Source organism: Sinocyclocheilus rhinocerous, unplaced genomic scaffold, assembly GCF_001515625.1.
Source record: "Sinocyclocheilus rhinocerous isolate Xijiao unplaced genomic scaffold, SAMN03320098_v1.1 scaffold44, whole genome shotgun sequence".
Classification (NCBI taxonomy): Eukaryota; Metazoa; Chordata; class Actinopteri; order Cypriniformes; family Cyprinidae; genus Sinocyclocheilus; species Sinocyclocheilus rhinocerous.
The window spans coordinates 1,562,851-1,572,834 of NW_015631022.1; the positions used below are offsets into that span (position 1 = coordinate 1,562,851).

Genomic DNA, 9,984 nt, shown 5'->3' on the forward strand with positions numbered 1-9,984 from the left:
ATATATATAATAAAGATAAATAAATTGTGTATGTATATATCAGTATTTTTGTCTTGCCTTACAGTAAACTATATTAATAATAAATAATAAAAATATTATTTTTGACAAATTAATAAAATAATTACCTACATTTTAATAATATAACCTTTACCAGTGATTATATTGTGTAATTATTTTTCATATGCCACTTTTATTTTTAACAAATCTCTTTTTTTTTACTTTTATGCTTAAAACAAGAAAATACTTTCATTATATAATAAGTATTAATTCATTTTGAAATTAAATACAAATATATATTATATGAAAAAAAGTTTCATATTTTATGCAATTTTGCTTCTAAAGTAAATCTATCTTGTTTTAAAAATAGCCATTTTTACTGGAAAACACTACAAGTACTCAGACATTCATACCAATAATATAATATTTATTTACTATTGATAAAATAATGTTAACCTAATATTTACTTTAATATATTAATATCTTAATCTAACATTATTTTATATTCAGCCTATTTGATATTCAGCCTAATGTTAGTGAATATAAATCATTTAATTTTCATACCCCAAAGACATTTTTGTTTGTTTTAACCATAAATCCCTTAACATTTTGTTAGTTTTATGCTTAAAACAACCAACCAACCAACCAAAAATAAATAAATATTTAAATAAATACAAAAATGAATGAATTAATGAATAATCCAGTGAGGTAAGAATAATAAACTCTAAAAAACATCTTAATGTCAAGTTATTTAATCTTGTTTAAAGCATGTTCAGATATTATTACTGTAAAATTAGCTGGGAAAAAAAAAAGACTTTTTTTTTGCAGTGCCACCAAAATAGCTAATAAATTAAATTGTGGAAATTAGGTTTGCTGCAGATTTCTAAAACCCCTACTGCCTGGCTCATCCTCTCTTCTCTCTCTAATACGAGCTCAAACAGACATCTAATGCAGGGAGCTGGAACAGAGGTGTTGGGTTTGCTTGCTCTCCCACAAGGAAATGCTTCATAGTATGTAATGCTGTGAGGGATACATAATATATCTAATTACCGTAGCATTTCCCCATGGCTCTTCAGCTGAGACAGAGAGTAAGGCCAGGGCACGATTCGATGTAATGTGAGAGACGCACCTCCCACAGGAGTGAGAGAGGAAGGGCCGCTGCGGTCCCCAACTGCTCCAACAGGGGGAGCCATAGAGGGCTCCTGCCGACAAGCAGGCTATTTTTAGACTATTGAATAGAGAAATGTATTTATAGAGCTTTGAGTTCTGTCGCATAGAGGAAGCGGAAGCTGTGGGGGTTCAGTGCATCAAAGCTCTGCTGACAAGCAGCTTTTGACGGAAGCAGGAGCGATTGACAGGCGGCGCTCTCTCGGACGTCGCATCTCTGCTCTGCTCTGCCTGCAGCGTGACAAAAGGACAAAACACAGTTATCATCAGCCCTGCCGTGACATTTGCACATTCTCAGAGGAATAGCTGCACTCGGGCTAAAAGCGGCCTCAAACCCAATGCACATCTCCAAAACAAAGCTCTGCAGCAGACGCTTGACGGAAGCAGGAGCGATTGACAGGCGGCGCTCTCTCGGACGTTGCATTTCTGCTCTGCCTGCAGCGTGACAAAAGGACAAAACACAGTTATCATCAGCCCTGCCGTGACATTTGCACATTCTCAGAGGAATAGCTGCACTCGGGCTAAAAGCGGCCTCAAACCCAATGCACATCTCCAAAACAAAGCTCTGCAGCAGACGGAAATACTCTGAACGCCTGGTTCACGTCAATGTTTTAATCTGCTGGGCATAAATAGAGCCCTCAGAGGTTAGGCGGAAACCTCAGCCGAAGCTGCTTTTGTTTCTGGTCACGCATCTCAGAATAGCAGAAGTGTGAAAATACGAGATGGACTGCAGTCTTGTTCATTCAAGACTGAATCGATTTAATGACATTTGGAATAAATAAAATAAATGTCTCTTCAAAGTGACTTGTACAGATGATGCCTTATTCAGGGGTTGGATGAACTGCCTCTCACTGGATCCCTGTTAAAGCGATTGTGAGGATCAGATGAATAATATATGAGTCTGTTTGCAGGATTAAGGTAGCGATGGCAGGCTTCACAGAGGATGCTCTGGTGGACAGCCGATGCAATTGCAGGCAGATTCATGACGGACACTGCAGCAAATCATCTGCACTCTTGAATCTTTTGATATGAGTAGGTTCTTCATCACAGAGATTATGAGGTCACAATACAAGCACAATGCAGCAGCCAGAACTGAATCTGCATGCAAGCAATTAGAATAGCTTAATGATTCATCATCGTTAGCGTGTGTTTGACATCCACCCACACAGCGGCTCCAAAGAGTATCTGGACACTTAAGACACAATTAAATATGTATGAATGCCATTGCATACATAAGTAAATACCAATCCAAAAAGCATCTGAAAACAAATCATAACCTTATGTGTATTTCATTACATTAAGCATGAACTACTAACGTTTTACAACCAGAAGGTATTAAATGCTTTTTTCAGTGCTCGACTGATATTGATTTTCTCAAAGCTGATATGTTTGAGAGCAATTCAATTTATATTTATTTTAGGTAATAATTACAAAATAAAAAAATAAAAAAAGGAGTCAATATGAAAAATTGAACTTGATTAAACCTAAATAAAACAATCTGTAAAATAACAGGTTTTTACTTCATACATTCTGTAATTGAATTACAGTACTTCAAAAAATTAAAAAAAAAAAAAAGTAAACACTGAAATGCACTCAGTAATCTTGTAAGTTTGTGCACACTGGGAATCATATTTTCTCAAATAAAGACCAGCTAATGCTAATTTCATATATAGTACACATTAAATTTAGACATGAATATGACATATCAGCCAACTGGATATAGGCTAAAGCAATCAATTTATATATATATATATAAATCAAGAATTTAAAGTGTATGCATCCGATTTGAAAAATTGTCGCTTTTATGTGTCTCCAAGTGTTGGACTTTTCATCACTGTAAAAATAAAAGTCTTCCAACACTTATTAAATCAAACATAAAATATCAGGTGATATTGGTATTGTATTGGTCAACAGCTTTTTATTTGCTTTAATTTTAAGCAGTATATCTATTGTTTAATCATTTAGAATTTAACAAGCTTTTTATTGTAAAAAAAGAAAAGAAAAGAAAAGTTCTGCTTAAAAAGATTTATTGGATCATTTTTTTTAACTAAACATCACTTGGATTGATATTTCGTTATCTATGCCTTAATGACATGCATACATTAAGCATACCCCAAGTGTCCAAATACATCTTAGATCCACAGTACAGATTTAAATAACTAAAACTGTCCATCAAGTATTATTAAAATGGTGCACAAACAAGCATTTTGTAAAAATCCAGTCTTCAAGTCTGCATGTTAGTCATCTCAAGTGGGCTGCAAACCAGTGCCTCCCCTTGTGGTTAATATCAGTAATTTGTTATGAATCATGTTCATAAGCGGCATTTTTTTAAGGCTAGCATCACTTATTGATCATATTTGCTCATAGGGTTAACCCAAAATGTTAAAGTCATGGAAAAATGAAAGTTGCAATGAAACTGAAGTAGCAGCAGATATTTTCTTCTGTATTGTGGCATGCATTTGAGTGTAATGTATTCTCAAAAAAAAAAAAAAATTGCATGATGGAATTGGGTTGTGAAAAGGTTGAATGGAAGAATAATTAAAAATACGATCAATAATATGCATTTAAAAAAATTATATAGGGTGAATTTCCATTTCATGCTGACTTTAAACGCCGGTGCAGTGATATAATTGTTGACAAAAAAAAAGAACATGAAAATGATTAATAATAAAATAAATATAAAATTCAAATTAAATTACAACAAAAAAAGTGATTTGAAAAAAAAAAAAAAAAAAACTCTTCAAAAGAGCCCTGAATCATATTTAGTAAGATTCTTTTTTTTTTTTACTTGAGCCAGTGTATGCAACCACTTAGCAATATTCTGAAAGCAACACCTTGCAATCACTCACATCATGCTAGCATCACGGTGGCGAATTTTGCATGGGCAAACACCAGTCACATTTTCTTCAGAAAATATTGGTTTTGAAAAACATATAATTTCCACTCGAGGCAACAAAACCGGGATATCTAATTCATCTGGGAGTCATAATGTTAGCCGGTCTGTTTATCATTTGCACTCTCACAATGATAAACAACCCGTGAAGATTGTTTAGAAAAAAACTTGTCATATTTTTACAGTCACAACAGCTATGTATCTCCCACTCTCACAGTCAGAAGCTACCTCCGATATTTCTGCTTTCTTAAACATGAAGCCACGATGATAGGGAAGCATTTGACAAGCAGATCATGCAGATGAATGAATCGGTGTGTGTGTGTGTGGGTGCCGTGTGTTTGTGTAGGTGGCCGTGATGGAGTATTTCACTTCTGCTGACAAGGAGCGGCAGTTCATTTCTGTTCCACCAATACTGAATTTACAAATGCTGAAGTGTGTGTGATTGATGATTATGAGATACTGCAGACCTGCCATCAATCTCCAGAGGTCTCGTTCTGTTTGACACACGAATCAGGCCAAGTAACGCGGCGGTCTTATGACCCGTCAGTCAAAGGCATGTCTGTGTCAGTCACCTGAAAACAGGGCGTAGTCATGGTGGTCAGCAGCGGCTGGGCTCCGGGGGTGTAGGAGTGTCTTCGCGGCCCTGGACCGCTGGGTGTGACGTTCAGATGAGGAGACTGGGGCGGGTCAACGGTTATCTGGTGGTAACGTGCCAGTTTTGAGGCAGGCACATATCCCCTCGGGCCTGAAGAAAATAAAAAAAAATTGAAAACCTATGAAGATACTCAAATCTGCACATTTCAGTGTTTCGGTTCTGCATATTGATAAGAGCAGATTTGATGTGCTTTAACTGTATTTAACCAGCAGATGTCACTCGCAGCACTATCAAAGACTTTCAACAGCAATGAAATGTACACACACAAACCTAATGAATAAACATAAAAAATAAATGATAAAACTTTGTCCAGTCGATCTTTGAATGCTTGCTTGATTAAGCATTAAGCCTCGCCTATAACTTTAAAACAATATGTTTTTGAAGGTTAGATTGAAGAGGATGAGGGGGGTCAAAAACAGGACAGAAAATAGCCTATTACTTCTAAATTATGATATTTTTTGATGTAAATCTTGATAAGATTATAAGTGGACCTCAGAGAACAATACAAAATAGTTCAGTTCATGAGCCCTTTAGAGCAAGTGAAATCAGTTTGATCAGATGGATTTTTGTTGCATTAGAGCAAGTGTTATCTGGAGTTTTATTGAGCATTAGCGTGAGTGTAAACTATTATCAAAAGGTTTTTATTTTGCAATATAGAATGTGAATGACTGCATTATGTTTTTAAAAGACCAATATAATAAAAAAGACCTTTTGTTTGAATTTCATTTAAACATTTTTCAGTATATTCTTGGTGCAAACAGGAATTTATGTCCATTTGTATGCATTATATGAGATCATTTTATGGATCAGTCTTGATCACACAATAAAACCAGCTTGGTTATTTTTAACTGGATTATGACTTCTTTCTCCACATGCCAGTTTTACCTCCTGCATCAACCAGCCAGCGGCGACGGTCTCCTCGCGTGTCCATCTCACTGACGACAGCTACCAGCTCTCCCTTGTTGAGGGTCAGGTCGAGGTCACGGGTGCCCACCACAGGGCCTGTCAGCTGGTAGATCTTCTCTGAGCCGTGTTTGGCGGTCAGAGCCTTGAGACGCCGCTCACACACGGGATTGAGCGCCTGAGACGACACAGACATGAAAAAACCCTGATTTCCTACCCACTCATACTTAATGTGAAATTACATACAGCAGCATAAATTCCATTTAGAATGCAAATGTACATGAAATAAGTAGAAGTGCAGTAATTACAGTGCTGGATCCCAAAAAAATGAGATAGGAAGTGAACATGAGAGCAAGACACTCCAAGGATTTACATCCGTGATCTACATTCTGATCCCTGTCAGCAAACACGCAGCCCTTCTGAAGATTACAGAGCACCTCTCTGTTTGATCCTCCTGTCTTCTCTCTAAACTCATCAGGACTGATGTCTTTATGACGGCAGACATGATATTGATTAGACTCTGGATAAACAAACAATCTGGTTGACATTAGCTGTAGTGATGGCCTAATGTCCATGACATGACATAACATGACATGACATCAAGACAGAGAAGTCATACCAACACACAATATTAATATTGCTCTGAAATATGAAACATGACAATGGTGCTGTCTCTGCTTATGCTGTCAATAGAAGAATAGTGCAATCATCAGTGCAAATTACTGTAAGGTTGCTTTCATAATCTGTTTTCACAATCTCCTCTCAAACAGCTTTTATTTTCTGATAATTCATTTTGAAGCATTTAATTTGTCCAATGCCTGATATTACTTTTTTTCTCCAGATCTTCGAATAGGCCAATATTTTCACTTTGTCCAGTTGGTTGCATGAATGCATGAATGAAAATGAAAATAACTTATCACAAACCAATCTATTCCTGATGCATAAAATCATGCTCAGTCCCAAATATTTGTGGTCACATACATTACACTACCAAAAAAAGTTTGGGGTTTTGAGCATCAAATCAGCATTTTAGACTGATTTCTGAAGGATCATGTGACACTGGAGTAATGATGCAGAAAATTAATTACCTTTGGTCACATACACATACATTACACTACCAAAAAAAGTTTGGGGTTTTGAACATCAAATCAGCATTTTAGACTGATTTCTGAAGGATCATGTGACACTGGAGTAATGATGCAGAAAATTAATTACATTTTAAAATATATTCAAATAAACCATTATGTTCATATTCCAGGATGACAATGTCAAGATTCTTTGGACCCAAATTGTGAAATAGTGGTTCAGTGATTTCATCATTTTCATGTATGAATTGGTCACCACAGAGTCCTGAGCTTAACTCTATTGAAAGTCTTTAGGATGTGACGGAGTTGACTTTACAGGTGACACTGGAGTAATGATGCAGAAAATTAATTACATTTTAAAATATATTCAAATAAACAGTTATTTCAAGTTGTAATAATATTTAATAATATTCGTTTTTCCTGTATATTTGATCAAAAAAAATGCAGCCTTTGTGACTTATTTCAAAATCAATACAGACCTCTAACATTTGAACGATCGTGTATTTCCCATAGTTAAATTTGTAATAATATTGGACAGTTTAATAACTTTGCTATTATTCTAAAATGTAGGTAATATTAATAATAAAGAATGAGCAGATGTGTCTTTTTGACCGGTAGTTTATTTTCACTGTAATTTGCATTTGAATTTCACTAAATGAGAGGCAGCTGTTCAGGGCCACCCATAACACCGTAACCTCAGGACATAATATATTTTACTAAGGTATGTTTATAATTAATGGATAGACTGATGCAAAACACATGAGGGCTAAACTATATCAAGATGAATGAATGGCTGTGGTTTTATTCCAGCACTGTCCACAGGCAGCATTAAGCTGCAGTAAGGGGAAACAAACTGTCCCGCAGGAAGACGTCTCCACCCAAATACAGACAATAGTGCGTCTCTGTGTTGGAACTGACCTGCACAATGGGAGCATTGAGCTCATCCTGAACACTCTGACACAGGCTCTCCATCCTCCTCGAACCCTCCAGCACCGAAGTCTCTGCCCACTTCCAGAACTCACCATCCTCCAAATAACTGTGTGGGAGCTGCCGGGAGACAGAGAGCAATTCATAAACACTGCCAGCCTGCAAACAGCTAAATTTAATAACACTTTTCCAAGCACATGCTTGCGGTGCCGTTCAATGGTGGATTACTGCACAGAATGTCCAACATTTTCTGAAACTGATGGGTATTCAAGTGTAACTAAAATCACGAGGATGAGAACTACATGACTGTGAAGGTGAATCTCACAAAAAAATCTCATGAAGAACAAAAATAAATAAGTAAATAATAATATACAGTATATATATTTTTGTCAGAAGAATAAAAACAGGATATGATTGAAAGTAGTATGATCATTTATGCATTGCCTGGCCAAAAATAAAGTCACAATTTGGATTAAAATAAGCAAATACTGAAGAGTTTCGGACTGTCATTATTGCAGTGATTAATATGTTTCTGGCATGTTGTCATATGATTGGCAACAATTCTTTTAACCCTAACTGATGCAGTGTGTAGCTTTCCATTTCTTAAACAACCATGTCAGAAGATATTATGTTCATATTCCAGGATGACAATGTCAAGATTCTTTGGACCCAAATTGTGAAATAGTGGTTCAGTGATTTCATCATTTTCATGTATGAATTGGTCACCACAGAGTCCTGAGCTTAACTCTATTGAAAGTCTTTAGGATGTGCCGGAGTTGACTTTACAGAGTGGTTTGACTCTCCCATTGTCAATATAAGATCTCAGCCAAAAATGAATGCAACTCTTGGTGGAAATAAATGTTGTGACATTGCATGACATTGTGGAAACAATGCCACAAGGAATGTACAATGTTATCAAAACTAAAGGGCCTCCAATGAAATATTAGTGTGCAATTTTTTTTTTAGCAGACAGTGTAAAGTGGACTCCAGCACGTCCCAAAGACTTTTAATAGGGTTAAGGTCTGGACTTTGTGGTGGCCAATCTTTCACAATTTGAGACTGATAAATCTTGACATTGTCATCCTGGAATATGGATATGGGTACGTTTCTGACATGGTTGTTTGAGAAATAAAAAACCTACGCACTGCATTAGGGTTAAAAGAATTGTTGCGTAAACATATACTGTAACATACAAAAATGATTTCATTCTAAAACGAAGTACTTGTATTAAATACTTGGTTATTTAAATCCAGATGGTGAGATTTTTGGCTTGGCAGCGTACAGTGGTGGCCAAAATTATCAGAACACTAGTATTTTCTCCAGCTAAAAAATGGTTTTAAGTCAGTTATTTCTGTCTTTTGCTTTAGTGTGTCAGTAGGAAATATCAGTTTACATTTCCAAACATGCCATTAATTGTAATAATCCAGTGAGATTTTTGTCTGAGTGCTCCACACAGAGATCTGATCTGATCATCATCAGTCTGTCTGGAATGACATGAAGAAACAGAACAAACTGAGACAGACTCAATCCAGAAGAACTGTGGAGAACAACGTCTCCAAGACGCTTCAAGAAACCTACCTGCAAAGCTTCCTGAAAAAATATGCGCAAGTGCACCGAGGGCAAAAGCTGTTTTAAACGCAAATGATATTCACACTAAATGTTGATTTCATTTAGTTAATTTATAAAGAAAATATATTTATGACATATGACATAACGTCTTGGAGATGCTGCCACAGTTCTTCTGGATTGAGTCTGTCTGAGTTTGTTCTGTTTCTTCATGTCATTCCAGACAGACTGATGATGATCAGATCAGATCTCTGTGTGGAGCACTGGCTGCTGTCAGACAAAAATCTCACTGGATTATTACAGTTAATGGCTAAATGAATGTTTGGAAATATAAACTGATATTTCCTACTGACACACTACAGCAAAAGATTTTTTAGCTGGAGAAAATACTAGTGTTCTAATAATTTTGGCCACCACTGTAGATGGGTGAAGCTGGAGGCCAGCTGCTCCATATCCGCCGCCAGGTCTCTCTGCAGGCAGCTGAAGGCCTCTAGCGTGGCCCACAGGAGCTGCAGGGCTTTGCTGTTGAACTGCGGCAGCTCGGTCAGCAGGAGAGTGTTGATGGTCTTGTAGGTGTTCGCTATGGCTTGCTCCTCAAAGCTCAGGTTACTCTTCTCCTCGATTAGCTCATAGTCCAGAAGCTTGTCCTGACGTTTGCGGATGAGGTTACGTGGTCCTGCCATCAGTTCCCGCAGTGAGCTCAAGGGCTTAAAGGGCTTAATCTTCAAACGGTCCTCCTATAAGTGGCAGCAAAGGAGATGTACAAAGTAAGTACAGAAGGTACAGAAGGC

The 9,984-nt window shown here is 36.8% G+C and overlaps 1 pseudogene; it reads right to left on the reverse strand.

The window, feature by feature from the left end:
- Window positions 1-4,590: 4,590 nt before the first annotated feature.
- Window positions 4,591-9,984, reverse strand: part of LOC107741094 (rho guanine nucleotide exchange factor 37-like) — a 20,724-nt pseudogene continuing 15,330 nt past the window's right edge.